This window comes from Triticum urartu, chromosome 6 (genome assembly GCF_003073215.2).
Source record: "Triticum urartu cultivar G1812 chromosome 6, Tu2.1, whole genome shotgun sequence".
Taxonomy (NCBI): domain Eukaryota; kingdom Viridiplantae; phylum Streptophyta; class Magnoliopsida; order Poales; family Poaceae; genus Triticum; species Triticum urartu.
In genome coordinates, this window is record NC_053027.1 from 12,224,712 (window position 1) to 12,238,927 (window position 14,216).

The window sequence follows — 14,216 nt, forward strand, 5'->3', positions numbered from 1 at the left end:
CCCCGAGTCCGGCAACGGTCTGGCCAGTTAATTGTCTCTGGTTCGATCCCTTTATCAACCAGATCATTCTCAGTCTTGGCCCACTTAGGCCGGGCTACGAGGTAGCCACCTGACCCCGTGCGATGGTGATGCTTCTTCTTCGCAGCATTTTGCTTGTTTGTCGCCGACATCTTCTTACTCTTTTCCGATGTCTTGTGGGCCACAAATGCGGGCCAGTGATCTCTGATCTTCTCATATCTTCCCTTGAATTCTGGTGTCTTTTTATTTTCGACAAACTTATTCAGCTCTTTCTTTCACCTCCTGAATAGTTCTGCCATCCTCTTAAGAGCAAAAGACTTGATTAATTGCTCTTTAACTGTCTTCTCTGGATCATCCTCTGGTGGTAGGGTGAACTTTGACTTCAGCTTAGTCCAAAGATCATTTTTCTGCATATCATTGACATAAGACACCTCAGGGTCTTCTGTAGCCGGCTTTAACCATTGATGGATGCTGATCAGGATCTTGTCCCTAACCAAAACCCTGCACTGAGCAACAAATACGCTCTTTGTCCGGATGGGTTCAATCGGTTGGCCGTCGGGCGCGATTGCTATGATCTCAAACTTTTCATCCGAGCTCAACTTTTTCTTCAGGCCTCGTCTCTTTACCGAAGTTGTGCTCGATCCGGAGGGCTAGAAAAAAGAACAAAGACTTAATTAATATGTGTACATACCAAAACAATGAATGCATCAATTAGCTAGTCAGCAGAAGCTTAACTAATATATATACCTGGCCGGACTCGGTTCTGTCACCGGAGACGTCATCACGGTCTCCTTCTTGCACCGGCATTGGGTCACCGGAGCCGTCCTCACGGTCTCCTTCTTGCACCGGCATTAGGTCATTGGAGCCATCATAATCATAGCCAGCTGCTTCCAGACCATCGGTGTCATTGAGAAACAACGAGACGACGGCATCACTTCCTCGTGCGATTATGTCCCCGACAACTCTTCTTGTACTTCGACTCGGGTAGTGTCCATAGTTTCTACAAATATTGACAACATGGCAATTATTATTCAAACATGACAGATGGATATATTAGTGGCAAACGTAGAACTAATATTAATTAGTGGCCTCAACGTTGCTTCTCTAGGGTTTGGGGTGACCTCAACGCTGCTTCTCTAGGGTTTGGGGTGGCCTCGACAACGCTTCAAGGATAAAAAAAGAAGAGGAAGAAGAAGAAAAAAAGAGGAGAAGAAAGAATAGGATAAAAAAAGAAGAGGAAGAAGAAGAAAAAAAGAGGAGAAGAAAGAATAGAATGTAGTGTCCGACACCGACGGCCACATGTATCTCACACCGACGATACTTGCTATTTAGGGTTTCCTCTACCGTTCGGCGATCCTCGACGACCCTCGTTCCCGATAAAAAAAGAGGAAGAAGAAGAAGAAAAAAAGGAGAAGAAAGAATAGAGGAGAAGAACTCCTCTATTCTTTCTTCTCCTCTTTTTTTCTTCTTCCTCTTCTTTTTTTATCCTCTTCTTCCTCTCATTTTCGACGACCCTCGACCCCTCGGCGACCCTAGACCCCCTCGACCCCCTCATGTCGAAGTTATCGGGTAGGGGGTATATCGACAACGACATACCCGATACATACATACATACATATCACATGCATCCATACATATATGAAAAAAATTAATATCTACTAATTAACAACCTAAATAAAAAAACTAATACATATAGGAAGAAGAAGAAAAAAGAAGAGAAGAAAAAATAGAGGAGAAGACTTCCTCTTCTTCCTCCGGGGCGGCGCGGGCTCGAGGGCGGCAAGGGCTCGGGGGCGGCGCGGGCTCGAGGAGCGGGCGGCGGCGGCGATGAGGAGCGGGCGGTGACGGCGACGGCGACCTCGGGGCGGCGACGGCGAGCACTGGCAGCCTGGCGGCGTCGTCGGGGCGGGATCGAAGAAACTGAACCAAAATTTTTACAAGTGTGGCTTATATAGACGGAGCATTGGTCACGGTTCGTGACACAAACCGTGACCAATGCCCCCCTTTAGTCCCGGTTGGTGCCACCAACCGAGACCAAAGGCCTTGTGCGGCTGCTGCGTCGAAAGTTTAGTCCCACCTCGCTAGTTGAGAGGGGTGCGCAGTGGTTTATAAGCCCCACTGCCGCACCCCTCTCGAGCTCCTCTCCATTGCAGGCTTACGGGCCTAATTGTCACTGCTATGCCTGTGGGCCTACTGGGCCTCCTGCGGGCCTGAATCCTGGCCCTTGGATGGGTTTCTAGTCGTATTCAGGCCGTGGGGCCCAATAGGTGGCATTTTTTGTTTCTTTGTTGCTTTATTTATTTTCTTTTGTTTTTTGCTTTATTTTTTTAATTCTTTATGCTTTTAGTTTTAGAAAAATTATAAACTTTTTGTTAATGCCATTAGTTTTCAAATTTGAAAACACTTATTTTGTTTTTTTGTTTTCTTTGTTGCTTTATTTATTTTATTTTGTTTCTACTTACAACAAAATACTTATTGTTGCTATTTTTTTCTAGTTTTTTTGTTTTGTTTTCTGCATTACTTATTTTCTTTTGTTTTTTGCTTTATTTTTTATTCTTTTTGCTTTTAGTTTTAGAAAGATTATAAACTTTCTGTTAGTGCCATTAGTTTTCAAATTTGAAAACACTTTTTTAGTTTTTTTGTTTTCTTTGTTGCTTTATTTATTTTATTTTGTTTCTACTTACAACAAAATACTTATTGTTGCTATTTTTTTCTAGTTTTTTTGTTTTGTTTTCTGCATTACTTATTTTCTTTTGTTTTTTGCTTTATTTTTTATTCTTTTTGCTTTTAGTTTTAGAAAGATTATAAACTTTCTGTTAGTGCCATTAGTTTTCAAATTTGAAAACACTTTTTTAGTTTTTTTGTTTTCTTTGTTGCTTTATTTATTTTATTTTGTGATTAACTTTATTATAAAAATAGTTTTTTTCCTGTTTTTTATTTGTTTTTTGCATTATTTATTTTCTTTTGTTTTTTGCTTTAATTTTTAATTCTGTTTGCTTTTAGGTTAGCAAAATTATAAACTTTCTGTTAGTGCCATTAGTTTTAGAAAAATTATAAACTTTCTGTTAGTGCCATTAGTTTTCAAATTTGAATAGTTAAAATTTGAATTTTTTAAAATTTATGTGAATCACAAGTTTGTGATTAACTTACTAAAAAATGAGAATAGATGCGCTTATAGAGAAAATTCAACCTAAATTCATAGTAAATTTCTATGAATTTCAGAGAAATTCACTATGAATTTAGGTTAAACTTTTCTTTATTAGGGCATCTATTTTCACTTTGAGAGGAGCTCAACAAGGCAGAGAGGGAAGGACTTATAAACCGGTGTGAGCCCCCTTTGGTTGGCGAGGTGGGACTAAACTCTGCCCGCAACGAGGACCAACCCTTTAGTCCCGGTTTGTGGCACAAACTGGGACTAATGGCCATGGGCCAGGGGCGAGGAGCAAAATTATAAACTGTCTGTTAGTGCCATTAGTTTTAGAAAGTTGAAAGTTGAAAGTTGGCATGGGCCAGGGACTAATGGTCATGGTATTACGAGGGCCGAACCATAAGACATTAAAGCATTTCAAATGAACTCTGAAAAAGTTGAAAGTTGGCATGGTATCATAATTTCACCCACATAGCATGTGCATGTACAAAACGGACAATGGTAGCATGTTCGTGTGTTACAAAGTTGGCATGGTATCATCATAATAGTTGCGGGAGGAAGTCTTCACTTTTTTTCGCTTGTGTCATTTGCTTATTGCGCCGTAACCATGGATAATCTTCATTGTTTATCAGGATGCTTGGGTCAGCCTTGACATTGAAGGGAGGAATTTCATGAAACTTTTCATAATCTTCAGACATGTCTGTCTTGCCGTCCACTCCCAGGATGTCCCTTTTTCCTGAAAGAAGTATATGGCGCTTTGGCTCATCGTATGATGTATTCGCTTCCTTATCTTTTCTTTTTCTCGGTTTGGTAGACATGTCCTTCACATAGATAACATATGCCACATCATTGGCTAGGACGAACGGTTCGTCAGTGTACCCAAGATTTTTCAGATCCACTGTTGTCATTCCGTACTGTGGGTCTACCTGTACCCCGCCGCCTGACAGATTGACCCATTTGCACTTAAACAAAGGGACCTTAAAATCAGGTCTGTAGTCAAGTTCCCATATGTCCACTATGTAACCATAATATGTGTCCTTTCCGCTCTCGGTTGCTGCATCAAAGCGGACACCGCTGTTTTGGTTGGTGCTCTTTTGATCTTGGGCGATCGTGTAAAATGTATTCCCATTTATCTCGTATCCTTTGTAAGTCAATACAGTCAAAGATGGTCCCCTGGACAACAAGTACAACTCATCACAAACAGTGTTGTCACCTCTGAGACGTGTTTCCAACCAACTGCTGAAAGTCCTGATGTGTTCACATGTAATCCAGTCGTCGCACTACTCCGGGTGTTTGGAGCGCAGACTGTTCTTGTGTTCATCGACATACGTGGTCACCAAGGTAGAGTTCTGTAGAACTGTGTAGTGTGCTTGAGACCAAGAATATCCGTCCATGCATATTATTGAGTCTCTTCCAAGAGTGCCTTTTCCAGTCAGTCTCCCCTCATACCGCGATTTAGGGAGACCTATCTTCTTAAGGCCAGGAATGAAGTCAACACAAAACCCGATAACATCCTCTGTTTGATGGCCCATGGAGATGCTTCCTTCTGGCCTAGCGCGGTTACGGACATATTTCTTTAGGACTCCCATGAACCTCTCAAAGGGGAACATATTGTGTAGAAATATGGGCCCCAGGATGACAATCTCGTCGACTAGATGAACTAGGACATGCGTCATGATATTGAAGAAGGATGGTGGGAACACCGGCTTGAAACTGACAAGACATTGCGCCACATCACTCTTTAGCCTTGGTACGATTTCTGGATCGATCACCTTCTGAGAGATTGCATTGAGGAATGCACATAGCTTCACAATGGCTAATCGGACATTTTCCGGTAGAAGCCCCCTCAATGCAACCGGAAGCAGTTGCGTCATAATCACGTGGCAGTCATGAGACTTTAGGTTCTGAAACTTTTTCTCTGGCATATTTATTATTCCCTTTATATTCGACGAGAAGCCAGTCGTGACCTTCATACTGAGCAGGCATTCAAAGAAGATTTCTTTCTCTTCTTTCATAAGAGCGTAGCTGGCAGGACCTTTATACTGCTTCGGAGGCATGCCGTCTTTTTCGTGCAAACGTTGCAGGTCCTCCCGTGCCTCAGGTGTATCTTTTGTCTTCCCATACACGCCCAAGAAGCCTAGCAGGTTCACGCAAAGGTTCTTCGTCACGTGCATCACGTCGATTGAGGAGCGGGCCTCTAGGTCTTTCCAGTAGGGTAGGTCCCAAAATATAGATTTCTTCTTCCACGTGGGTGCGTGTCTCTCAGCGTCATTCGGAACAGCTAGTCCACCGGGACCCTTTCCAAAGATTACGTAGTGTAAATCATTGACCATAGCAAGCACGTGATCACCGGTGTGCATGGCGGGCTTCTTCCGGTGATCTGTCTCGCCTTTGTAATGCTTGCCTTTCTTTCGACATTGATGGTTGGTCGGAAGAAATCGACGATGGCCCAGGTACACATTCTTCCTGCATTTGTCCAGGTATATACTTTCAGTGTCATCTAAACAGTGCGTGCATGCGTTGTATCCTTTGTTTGTTTATCCTGAAAGGTTACTGAGAGCGGGCCAATCGTTGATGGTCACGAACAGCAACGCCTTACGGTTAAATTCCTCCTGTCTGTGCTCATCCCACGTACGTACACCGTTTCCATTCCACAGCTGTAAAAGTTCTTCAACTAATGGCCTTAGGTACACATCAATGTCGTTGCCGGGTTGCTTAGGGCCTTGGATGAGAACTGACATCATAATGATCTTCCGCTTCATGCACATCCAAGGAGGAAGGTTATACATACATAGAGTCATGGGCCAGGTGCTGTGATTGCTGCTCTGCTCCCCGAAAGGATTAATGCCATCCGCGCTTAAAGCAAACCATACATTCCTTGGGTCCTTTGCAAACTCATCCCAGTACTTTCTCTCAATTTTTCTCCACTGCGACCCGTCAGCGGGTGCTCTCATCTTCCCATCTTTCTTTCGGTTCTCACTGTGCCATCGCATCAACTTGGCATGCTCTTCGTTTCTGAATAGACGTTTCAACCATGGTATTATAGGAGCATACCACATCACCTTCGCAGGAGCCCCCTTCCTGGGGCTCGCCGTCAACATCACCAGGGTCATCTCGTCTGATCTTATACCGCAATGCACCGCATACCGGGCATGCGTTCAGATCCTTGTATGCACCGCGGTAGAGGATGCAGTCATTAGGGCATGCATGTATCTTCTCCACCTCCAATCCTAGAGGGCATACGACCTTCTTTGCTGCGTATGTACTATCGGGCAATTCGTTATCCTTTGGAAGCTTCTTCTTCAATATTTTCAGTAGCTTCTCAAATCCTTTGTCAGCCACATCATTCTCTGCCTTCCACTGCAGCAATTCTAGTACGGTACCGAGCTTTGTGTTGCCATCTTCGCAATTGGGGTATAACCCTTTTTTGTGATCCTCTAACATGCGATCGAACTTCAGCTTCTCCTTTTGACTTTCGCATTCCGTCCTTGCATCGACAATGACCCGGCGGAGATCATCATCATCGGGCACACCGTCTGGTTCCTCTTGATCTTCAGCAGCTTCACCCGTTGCAGCATCATTGGGCACATCGTCTGGTTCCTCTTGATCTTCACCAGCTCCCCCCGTTGCAGCATCACCGTATTCAGGGGGCACATAGTTGTCATCGTACTCTTCTTCTTCGCCGTCTTCCATCATAACCCCTATTTCTCCGTGCCTCGTCCAAACATTATAGTGTGGCATGAAACCCTTGTAAAGCAGGTGGGAGTGAAGGATTTTCCGGTTAGAGTAAGACCTCGTATTCCCACATTCAGTGCATGGACAATACATAAAACCATTCTGCTTGTTTGCCTCAGCCGCATTGAGAAAATCATGCACGCCCTTAATGTACTCGCAGGTGTGTCTGTCACCGTACATCCATTGCCGATTCATCTGCGTGTATTATATATAATTAAGTGTCCAAATTAATAGAAGTTCATCATCACATTAAAACCAAAGTGCATACATAGTTCTCATTTAACAACATATAGCTCTCCAGAGCATCTAATTAATTAAACCATACATTGAAACTATGTAAAACATTTCAATGCGAAAACAAATGCGATCATAATCGCAACCAAGGTAACAATTGATCCAACGGCATAATGATACCAAGCCTCGGTATGAATGGCATATTTTCTAATCTTTCTAATCTTCAAGCGCTTTGCATCCATCTTGATCTTGTGATCATCGACGACATCCGCAACATGCAACTCCAATATCATCTTCTCCTCCTCAATTTTTTTCCTTCAACAAATTGTTTTCTTCTTCAACTAAATTTAACCTCTCGACAATAGGGTCGGTTGGCATTTTCGATTCACATACATCCTACATAAATAAAATCTATGTCACGTTGGTCGGCATAATTTTCATAAACAATAAATGAACCAATAGTTATAAAGATAATATATATATACCACATCCGAATCATAGACAGGACGAGGCCCGACGGGGGCGGATACCAAAACCATCGCACTATATAAGATGCAATAATAAAAGTAAGAAAATAATACAAGTATCTATGTAAACATACAAGTAAGAATATTTTTCCTTTCAGAAAGAAGATAAGAACAAGAGGCTCACCACGGTGGTGCCGGCGATGAGCTCGGCGCGGGTGATCGACGGCGGTGAAGACGGGGACGGGGCGTGACGGACCGCTAAACCTAGACAAATATTATGAAAAATGGAGTTTGGAGGTCGAGCTTGGAGAGAAGAAAGCTTAAGTAGTGTGGCTCGGGCATTCCATCGAACACCTTGTGTGCATAGGAGGTGAGCTAGAGCACCACCAAGCCCTCTCCCCCTCGGCCAGAGAAAAACAGAGCACTGGGGTGCTCTGCTCGCGAGCGAGGGGTATATATAGGCACCTCATTGGTCCCGGTTGGTGACATGAACCGGGACTAAAGGGGAGCCTTTGGTCCCGGTTCAAGCCACCAACCGGGACCAATGGTGGTGGGCCAGGAGCGAGGCCCATTGGTCCCGGTTCATCCCACCAACCGGGACCAATGGCCCACGTGGCCCGGCCGGCCCCCTGGGCTCACGAACCGGGACCAATGCCCCCATTGGTCCCGGTTCTGGACTGAACCGGGACTAATGGGTTGACCCGGCCTGGACCAAAGCCCTGTTTTCTACTAGTGATTGTTCAGAGTCCAGATGCAAGTTATCTGTAGCTATGTTCAGTTTTCCATCAGTCAGGGTTTTAAGCCTCATGTGATTTTTCTTTCTATCATTGAGAGATCATGACCTCTCTGTTTTCCACAATTGGTCCAGTGTCAATGAACGGTGTGCGTGGCACTGCATGTATATGTTGGTTCAGATAGTTATCTATTTTAAGGTGTTCCCCGGCTGGGTCAAATGCCGAACAAATTTGTCAAACAAGTTACCTCATGTGTTACCTTCATTTCTTTTGTCTGTTTGTTTGTCACCATTTTAGCAAACAAACACATACAAGAGTGCTCTCAGCCTCCTTTTCATGCTATACACAACAAATCATGGAGCACAACATGCAACAACGGATATATGGCATTGGTAGATCATTCATTTTCTCTTGCATTCTCTATGTGATAAGAAGGATATTCACCTCTACAATTATCTTCCATATGTACCCACATCTTCGTACTCTACTTCTCACTTTGCCTTAGTGCTTGCTTTTTGTAAATTCCTCAGTCTAAATTTCACACTGTCCTCTTTTTCCGTTTTTACAGATGTTTCTCTAGATGTAAAGCCAAACAATCTAGATGTGCTTTGTTGATATCTTTGGACATAGTAAGGACAAGGAGCACTTGCAAACGGCTGTGTGCTACTCCCTCCGTCCTATAATGTAGTGTCAAAAACGTTCTTATATTATGGGACGAGGGAATAGATCGAAGCGTTGGGATTAGTTGTGCATGGAAGATGTCGATTATTGTTGGGTGTACTCAATCTCAACAAATTTGTTTGCAGATGGAAAATACTATGCCCAAGCATGTCAGTGTTTTTTGGGAGGAGTTTGCTGCGAACCAACTAACTGTGAGAGCAAGAAATGTTGTTTTGAACTAGGCGAAAATATAGTAATTTGGAGCGTTTATATCTTTTGACGTGATGTGTTATTTTCAAAATAATTTTTTGATTCTTTAGCGTTAGTAGTGTTGTTTTGAAAAGATTGCATTTTTTCCGTGGTCGTAGTACTGTGTGTGCGCCAAAACAGAGGAGCGGTGGTTACCATGCAAACTGGCCAAGAGAAGCGTAATCGGGTTGTGGGATTCAGCCTCAAAAAAAAAAAAGCCTGCCCGTCAGAAGGGAGCAAACACAGGAGGTGCGGGACGTGGCAGCGGGCCAGCAAATGGAATTCGACCTAAACAGAAGAATAAATCAGTCGATTTGTTCTGGGGAAGATAGAAAACAAGGGCCGCACACGTGTCATAGTATTATTGGGCCAAAATTCGACTTGGACCCAAATCAAAAACAGACGACTGTTTATTAGTCACTCCCGTCTTTTATGCAGCCAATAGTACATTTAAAGAAGCTTAGTAGTAACATGTTTATAAAAAAAGTTTAGGCCCTATTTTTTGAGCTTTTGCTTATGCTTTTGTAACTTTTTCACTTTGACCAAAAAGCTATTTTTTAGAAATGGAGGAATGCCCTCAGCTTCTGCATTTGGACGATGCATACAACCATTTTATTAATTATTAACACAAGACTTTACAAAGTCATATAACAGTAAGACCAAAGCCACCATCTAAGCGACATCTATCGCTACTCTTATCCAGTTGATGAAGGGGTGCTGATAGTCTAGGCCTAATACCAAACAGACCTTGTAGCCAAACCTAACACCTAAGACCCGAGGTCCCAATCAGGACGCCTGCCGAGTATGGGCACCCACCAGTCCGACGTGCTCCTCAACCAGGACGCATGCCGGGTATGAGGCCGCCGCAGCCACTTGCCACAAATCCATCTTCAGAGCTGTGTTGTTGCATCTACCTTGCCCGGTCCAGCTGCCGCCGACGCCACCACGACGTCAGACATCGTCGACCTCTTGCGCGTGTCCATCACCACACATCTGACGCCAAGCCTCCGCTGCTCCATGCCGCCAAGAGCCGCCGCCATGAATATGTAGAAAGAAACACCGCTCCACCGAAGAAGCCATCCGCTGGTCCCTCGAGCCCGAGTGCATCTCCAAGAATGCCGCCCCCAAGAGGGTAACGACACATGAATGCCGCTGTCATCCGATCAACTGATTTAGGGTTTTCCCCGGAGGTATTGGGTGGGTTTGGGATTTGTACCTCGATGATGCCTTCATGAAGGAAATGATGATAAAGGAATCGTCATCACCGGCTCCGGCCAACGGCTGAAGACCAAGTTTTCACTCGGACCCGTCCCAAGAAATCCAACCCGACAACCTGTGCACTGTCTCGACCGCCTTCAAAGCCCCAGATCTAGCCGCCTAGATCCGGCGACCACCCACAATAGCAGTGCCACAGTAGGAGCCCTGGCACACCGGCCACTGCCTGAATGTGCCACCACTGGAGCCTGGGAGGAGGACTCCCAACCCACCTCACCAAACCGTGAGAGGCGCCGAGATGGATCCCGCACGCTCATCACCGTCTCTGATCGTAATCGTCGACGCAGACCTGCCTTGGATATGGACTGCACCACGCCATGCTGCCGAGGGAAGCCAGAGCTTCACCTACCGTCGCCGCCCAGGGCCGCCGCCGATCCTGATCTGGACAGCCCGGACTCCACGACGCCCTCTTCACGCCGCCGCCGCCGGCTCACCACCAGGCAACCGCGCCGCCGCCCAAGGCCTCCGCCCGGAGCACGCCACCATGGATCAGATCGTCGTCGTGCCGTCACGCTCGTGGAGGTCCCGCCCCACCCCCTTCGAAGCGATCCAGGGAGGAGAGCCTCCGTCACCGCCGTCGGCCCCCGGGCTTGGCCCAGCGGCGTCCTCCGGCAGCGGCGGAGGGAAGGGAGGGAGGTGGTGGTGACCCTGGCGGCTCGGGTTTGAAGAGCCGCCCGAGTCGCCCGAGACGGGGGCGACGCGGGGCTGTTTGACCAAAAAGCTATAAAAGCTCCTAAAGTTTTTATTGCTTTTGGAGCTAAATATTGTTATGTATATTTTTTCATCAAAAGCCATAATAAAAACTCTAAAAACACCTATTTAAGAGTTTTTATGGCTTTTTAGTTAAAGTGAAAAAGCTGTAAATGCAGAAATAAAAGCTCAAACAAACAGGACCTTAGTACGCACGTCTTGTCTTTCTCTCCTGTATCGGGCTGTTGTTTCTGATCTGAAACGCACGCAGCGTATAGTGAGGGATATCTTGTCAGTGCTCCTTTGTCTGCCGCTAGCTGCGTGCTTTCCCGTACGTGAGTGATTGCTTGCTTGCTCCCCTCAATTAAGCACGCACCACCTCGATTGTACATAGCCATCAAGACTATTAGATGACGCCCCGCACATTGTTGCGAGAATGTTTTGCAATATTTTGATGAGGTTTTGGTTATATAAAACATTAATATTTGAAATAATAGTTTTTGATTGAATATAAAAATTAAATGTAAATAGCATAATAGAATGAAATTTTTCATGCATGTTTGCATGTTGAGGTGGATTTTTATTATGCACAGGGGCGGAGCCAGAAATTTTGTGAAGCCTGGGCAAATTTAAGCCTAAGTATATAATTAGAAAATTAAAATCGGGTGTTTCGATCAAGAATTTTTGTCTTGATACCGGTCTTTTTCCGGTAGGGGCCATAAGAACAGCTTTCAAAAAAATCTCGATTTTTTTTGCCTTTTTTGAATTAAAATTCCTTTATCAGCGGAATATAGAGTATTCAACCCTCTATTTACGCAACTCTCTTTGCATTCTAGCAGTCAATACTTTCCCTAATGGGTTTGAGTCCTCCGTAACTCACCACGGTCATAGAAATTTTTCACTGCTAGTACTCCCTCCGTAAAGAAATATATAGTGATCTAAACATTTTTATATTTCTTTATAGAGAGAAACATTGAAAATCAGGTTGGCAAGTCAATCATGTAACCTTGAAAGCACTCCCACCATTCTAGAGGCTATGTTGTGTAAATATGCATACGCGTTCTATTTGACAGTATCTGAACATGTAGCAAGAAATTTCAGGGTCCGACGAAATATCCGGTAACCGATCCATTTCCCAAATTTTGTTGACCAATAAAAAAACCTTGATCCTAATACACAACATTTAAAATAGCAAACCACAAATCAACATTAATAATGAGGAAGCAATATATAACCTGAATGACCAACTCCAGACGCTCTAACCTCAAAAGTAAACCCTAATAACGCGATCTTCAAAAGTTAGCAATCTCACCTAAGCACAAAGAAGGGGACAAGAAGGCACCAACCGATGATGCAAACTGTTCCTGGGATGGATTTGCTTCGGCTCAGCCCATCGCCGGCCACGCGCCCAACCCAGGCCAGCCTCCACCAGCCGCCGTTACGTCAGTGTGCCGCCGTCTGCAAGACTGAAACTGCCGAACAGGCAGGGCACGGGGAGGTGGAGCGATCGTTTGATCTAGTCGTTCTTTTGGAAAAAGATCGCGGTCCTTCTCATCTCGACTAGGCTAGTAGCCCAATACGCCTATTATATCCCACATCAGGCTTGTCCACCTAACGAAAATAAAGCCCATTATCTTATTAGCCTGCCACAACCAGCCCATTTGCCCGGGCAAAGGATGAGGCGTTGACAGACTTTTCCCTATGGAACGAGGCCATCGTACCTGGCGCATAGCTAGCGAGCCCGGGCAAGTGCCCAGGCTTGCCGGGCGTTGGCTCCGCCACTGGTTATGCATAGTTTTATGTTGAGGTGGGCCTTTTTCATGCATGTTGAATGATGAGGTGGCATGCTTGCTTGTTGAGAGAAATATGTTAGTTGAGACTAGCTATTTAGATATAGAAGATTATAGGCACCACTAGCGTAATAATGGTGTTTTCTGTTATTTGCAGCAGCAGTACATCTATTGACTAAAAGTTCATTGTATCGGCATTTTCCGCGACTCCGTTAGGTATTTTGAGATTGGGATACAGCAACCACCATAAGGCCCATCGCCCACTGCCACGCACTGTCTAACACACCCTGTCGATCATTGCTCCATCCAAGAACAAATCAATCAATAGCACGTACAGTACTTTTCCTACAAGAAATTAAATATCACATTGTCGATCGCACGGATATTATGTGACATGTTTGCTTGGAACCTTCTACACCAGCAGCCAGCGGCTAGCAAGAAGAAAAAGATAGCTGCAGTTGCTTGCGTCTTCCTAATCCATCGGCGTTTGTTTTCTACCGAGCGCCGATGCCATCATTGTTACTACTCCCTCCGTCCGAAAAATCTTGTCCGGATGTACCTAGCACGAAGTTAGTGCTAGATACATCTATGTGAGAGATATGCTTAGGACAAATTTTTTCGAACGAAGGGAGTACGTGCTAAGCTGTACATATGCCATGCAGTACCATAACAAATACACGGGATATTTGAAGTGTTTAAGCATCATTTTAGGAGATGTTCATGTATTTAAAAGAAGTGCTCTACTATTCAAAGAAAGTTTCATGTAGCTTATGAAAATGTTTTCTTTTAAAATATTCTTTTATACAAATGGAAAATGGTAAAAAAAATAAGACAAAAAAGGTAAAATAAAACAAAAAAAGGAAGGAGAAAAATCACTGAAACCCCCCTAAGCGTGCCCTCCCACCCCATACTCCAGGGCCTGACCCACGCCCGAGGGCTGGCGGGCAATCCCCTAAAACTCTGAACTCCTTGTTGCGTCGATTGTTTGGGGGCGGGTGGGCCCATGCTGTCAGTGTATGCTCGCAGGGGCTTGGGCCTTTTTGTTTTTGCCGTGTGCTTTACATACTATTACTTCCTCGTTAGGTGATGGGCCTGCGTGATTTCCGGAGCAAGGGGGTGTGCTGATTTGGCGTGGTTCCGAGCGGGGTGGCAGTTGCGGCGATCATGTGGGGCCCTTGGATTGGGGGCCGACAGTGCGCTGCCGCTTCTCCGCGTT